Raw genomic sequence first — 4,617 nt, 5'->3', positions numbered from 1 at the left:
TGAACAGACCTTGATCTCTTGTCTACCCGTGAGCCATGGGATGGGGAGGGGGGAAACTCACCTAAACCATTTGAGCTGGTAATAAAGGACAAGTGTTCCCTACAGGGGGTACTCTCATGCTATTCTGGGAAAGCAGGAGGAAGACCGCTGGTCAGGGGGGGACAGGGGCTGGCCATGATGGCACCTCTGCTCGATGGGTCCCCTCCATCCATTGGGACATTGGAACAGCTGGGTGTGGCCTTCGAGCCCTTCCCGGTGTGTCCGTCGCCCCCTCTCCGGTCTCCCCTCCCCTCCTCTGTCCCTGCCAAGCTCTAGACTTGCTGCTCCCAGACATGGGATCCCATTTCTCGCCGTCTACCTTTGCTTCCACGCCTCCAGTTCCTAGAGAAAGTCTCCACGTGTTTAAGGTTCACTCCCTTCAAGAGACGTGTCTCCGCCAAACCTCAAGCTCAACTGGTAACACCGCCCTTCGTATCACCTGTCTCCCTTATACATCTTTCCCCGGGGGCAGCGGTCACCGGAATAAACTCACTTATTACACATCTGTCTCCGCCATCAGACTGTGAGACCCTGAATATCAGGGTCTGCGTCCTGTTTGTCCTCTTTACTTCTCCCTTCACCTCGCCCTTCGCATGGAAGCCGCTCATTGAAGAAGGCGGATCAGAGAGATGAGCAGTTGGATCCAAACAGTCGGAAAGCGTGAACCTCTCATTTCATCCCTGGATTGCCTGCTCCCGGCATCTCTGTGTGAGAGGGAAATAAACATTTTGTAAAACTACCGCTCTTTGAGTTTTTCTGTTGTACGTGTTATATACAGATGACTTACTTTTCGTTGATAATCCACGAACTGTTTGCATAAAGGGATACATGTGTGCAGGTACGCGGGTGTGCAATTGGCGAAACAGCGGAAATTAGATCCGCTTTCTGTTAAGCAGCTTTCAAACCGAAGGGTCTTCTTTTCCCTCCTGGAATGGCAACTCTCTCGGTTTTCGGTTTAGACGGTTCTCCACCACCAAGATGAAGCATGAGTCGGTGTCTGTAATGTGTGTTCTGACTGAAGAGTGCTGGAGAACTTTGCTGGAGAGGAATGGCTGGCCAGTGAAGAAGGGAAGGTTAATGGTGGGTCTAAGTCGTTTGACAGGAGGGAAGTCTTCTGTGTCTTTGTACGAAGTCTTTCGTTCTGGGGTAAGACTTGCGCCTCCTGGTTTAGGCGGAGGTGAAAACTGACCCTGGTTGTCACCCTAAAGGTGACGGAGGGGTCAGATCTTGAGAGGCGTCCGCTTCCGGTGAGGCCTCCACTTAAAGGTGAGGTCTTTATAGTATCTCCATGGAAGAGGAGGCTTTATTCTCTCTTTCAGGGGGAATTCTCTCTTTCTGTCCTCTTAGCCCCAGGGTTTAGGAGAACATGGAGTTAGAAGTTCCCCATTGTTGGGGCACCTGGGTGGCGCAGTCGGTTAAGCGTCCGACTTCAGCCAGGTCACGATCTCGCGCTCCGTGAGTTCGAGCCCCGCGTCAGGCTCTGGGCTGATGGCTCGGAGCCTGGAGCCTGTTTCAGATTCTGTGTCTCCCTCTCTCTCTGCCCCTCCCCCGTTCATGCTCTGTCTCTCTCTGTCCCAAAAATAAATAAACGTTGAAAAAAAAAATTTTTAAAAAAGAAGTTCTCCATTGCACCTGCCCAAATGTCCCGATGTCGGGTCTCACGGTCCCCCTCTTTCCCTGTCATGGTCTGGACTCTAACATAGGACAGCGGTCTGGATTACATCTCCCTTCTTTGACACCCTGCCTTGGCAACTACTCAGATGCTGGAGTTTATCTTCAGCACACCCTGCCCGCGACTGTTGGAGACGAGACGCTCCCTTATAAAACGGCCCTACAGTAGTCTGGCTTTGATGGCAGCTTTTGTTGGCAATTAAGCACTCTTATCTTCTCTTCCTCATTTTTGAAGACGTGAATGCCATGAAAAGAGATCACCCCGTACCGAACTTCTCACAATCATCATTGCCCCCACACCGGTCAAGCGCGACTGCTGTCTGACTTCTTAAGCTTTGCACCGCACCTCGATTCAATTAATGCTACGTGAAACTTGAGTAGTGCTGATGCCATTTTGTGTGGGACGGTATTACCGTACCTACCAAAAGCAGTGGGGTTCCTATTGCCTTCTGACTCGTGGGAAATTCGACTCCAAAACCTCATCTAGAGGGTCTGTTGCCTTGGATCACTTCTGGACCCCACCGTCTTAGCCTGGATTTCCTCAAAAGCAAAGACTTAGACTGAGCTTAACTGAATGGGGTGCAACCCCAGGAGAAGAAACAAGAGGCAGGGAAGAAAAGGGAGGAAGTGCATTTGGGCCATAGCTTCTCGTTGGCGGCTTGGTCGTGTGCGGTATCTCTGGAGAGGCTGTATGGAATCACTGCATCAAGGGGAGGAAGGACAGGGATTTTTTTTTTTTTTTTTTTTTTTTTTTTTTGTGGGCTTCTGCTCCTCTCTGACCAAAATCCATCGCATAATGGCATCAACATACCTAAACATTTGATTAGTGGCTTTTGGCTCCCATGGGCGTCCACTGGGGAAACCAGAGTTAGGATGGGTCTAGTTGGCTTCCATCAAGATGGCGGAGGAACGGTTCCTTTGAGGCCAGTCCTGAGAGGAGGCTGCCCTAATGGCAGTGTTAGGATATGGAACTGTCGCCCCACTGGCTTCACAACATGACGGTGGCGTGAGTTATAGGTCTCCTGGAGACAGAAAGCCACAAGAGGCCTAAAGCGTCGCATGTCCTGGATTGGTGGTACCCATGCGTTAGCTGTTCTGCATCTGTTTCCCCAGAACCCCATTTATTCTTTGCTTCTCTCTGCTCTGTGCCCCGAGGACTGAATTACTCTTTCTCTCTTTCCCTGTCTCTGCTGGTTGGATTCAGTCAGTGGGAGACACCAGCAGGGGATCAGAAAATAGAGCAAAGAGTTGTGGAGGATTTCTCTGCCTCTGTCTCCCTGACTGTTGCTCTGATTTTAGCAGTGGCCGGAGCCCTCTGTGCCAATTGGATGGCCCTCCTCCCATGCTTCTGGTAACATGGGTTCTTCTTGTTCTTAGAAGCCGAGGATTGGTAACAGCTTCTTACTGTCACCAGTGTTTGGGTGTCTCAACATTCCTCAGTGGTATCCTTTATCCTGAACAGACTTCTGTACTTGGACCTTGATTCAATTCTCTTCAAAATCCTGGCTTAAGTGCCTTCTGTTTTCTATAGGGACCCTAAGTCTAAACCGTCTTTGTTCATCTCAGGCTGTTCTGTTGTTTTATCAATTTCTGTTTGAGCTTTTACATTTGACATTAACGTTCATACTAAGTTATTCTATAGCAGGAGAATTAGGACACACGTCCTTCCCTTCTATGAGTCATGTTTTCTTACAGGTTGGGGTCTGTGTCTGACTTCTGCAGGCCGTGATCATTTTGTAAGTATATTTATTTCTTCTGTGCTGGGTTTGCTTAGTCACTGTGTCATTCATTTCCATTTGGCCAGTGCAGGGCCAGCTCTGGGCAGATGTTCTGTTTCCTCTGATACCGTGGGACTGATCACTGACCCTGTTCTCACTGTATCTGATATCCGATTAAATTGTCCTCAAAGGTTCATTTTGAGTAAGGAATGGGTGTTTAGTGCTCTCTCCATTTCTGCAAACTGGTAAGAATAGCTCAGATACATATGTGTGTGTGTGTGTGTGTGTGTGTGTGCGCGCGCGCACATGTGCACACAAACCTCGGAGAGGGTCACTGAGGTTCTCTCTCTCTTTCTGCCTTCTGCAGAAAGCCCTATGTCCTTGACACCTCCTCCTTCTTCTTGCCTGGGATGCAGGATGCATATGATGCTAGATGTATAGCAACCCTTGTAAACCAATGAGAATAAAAGCCACATGTTAGAAGAAGGCAGAATAGCCAGGTAGAAGGAAACTGATTGTTTCACAGCATCTTTGAGCCACTGCACTTACTTTTGGACCTTTGAAACATGAGAAAAATAAGTCCCTTTCTTTTGAAAGTCACTGTGGTAGGATCAGTTATAACTCACAACTGAACTCAACCTACAGACACAGTGAGATCATCTGCACTTATTCCAATTTCATTCCTTTCAAGCCTCAAGGGCTCCCCTCTTGTCCACAGAACAGGACAAAGCGTGGTGAAAACGTGCATATTCTGACCCGGAAGCACAACCAGGTCCAAGATACTGAAAAGGCTGCTCATTCCTTACCTCCGTCATTTCTCCTTTCTTTAATTTACCAGGAGAAAGATCGGGCAATCATATATTTAAGGAGGGGTTAAGACTGAGTGTGGATTTGTTTTTTCCACTCGGAGTAAAATTAACTCATCAACAGAGACAATGAGTTGGTGGAAGAATTTACTTACTATTTGTTTGATATTGACTAAGCCATGGGATAAGCCTTCCAAATCTCAGCTCCCTGCTCTGTAAACTAGGGAGAAAACACGGATGGCCACTGTATCTGTTTCCCGTTCTCACTGTCACAAATCGCCACAAGTTTAGTGGCTTAACACTACACAAATGGATTGGCTTACATTTCTGGTGTAAGAGGTCCAAAAGAAGACTTCTCAGACTAAAATAAGGTGGCTCCTGTT

Source organism: Puma concolor, chromosome F2 (genome assembly GCF_028749965.1).
Source record: "Puma concolor isolate L17-30 chromosome F2, mPumCon1.1.hap2, whole genome shotgun sequence".
In the NCBI taxonomy this organism is placed as follows: Eukaryota; Metazoa; Chordata; class Mammalia; order Carnivora; family Felidae; genus Puma; species Puma concolor.
Note: the sequence above shows the minus strand (reverse complement) of the source record.